The sequence below is a fragment of the Mobula birostris genome, chromosome 10 (assembly GCF_030028105.1).
Source record: "Mobula birostris isolate sMobBir1 chromosome 10, sMobBir1.hap1, whole genome shotgun sequence".
Taxonomy (NCBI): domain Eukaryota; kingdom Metazoa; phylum Chordata; class Chondrichthyes; order Myliobatiformes; family Myliobatidae; genus Mobula; species Mobula birostris.
The window spans coordinates 45,294,383-45,294,938 of NC_092379.1; positions in this window are offsets into that span (position 1 = coordinate 45,294,383).

A 556-nucleotide genomic window follows, 5' to 3' on the forward strand; every position below is an offset into this window, starting at 1 on the left:
GCTTTCATAGAAGGCATTACCCCAGAGGTTCACATACTTCCTTGAATCAGGATTGTCAATGGTTAAATGGTGTAGCCAGTAATGATGAGAATTACAATTGTTTGCATGTTAGATTATTTTTAACTATTATTGTGACTTAGATGAAGATCAGACCACATTTTATAAGTAATTAATGCAGAAGCCCAGGCAATCGCAAAGGATTCACAAATGTTTCTTGCGACTGCATATTGATGTTTCTTTAGTACAAGCACAAACTTACACACACATTTTTATATCTGATACATATGGCTTAAGGAACTTCTTACAGATCTTCTCAGTACTGAAGCATTAGGCCTTGGTCAAAACAAGAGGAAGATTTTATTGGCTAGGTACAAACCCCATTTCCAGAAAAGTTGGGATAATTTCTAAAATGCAATAAAAACAAAAATCTGTGATATGTTAATTCACATGAACCTTTATTTAACTGACAAAAGTACAAACAAAAGATTTTCAATAGTTTTACTGACCAACTTAATTGTACTTTGTAAACGTACACAAATTTAGAATTTAGAACCAG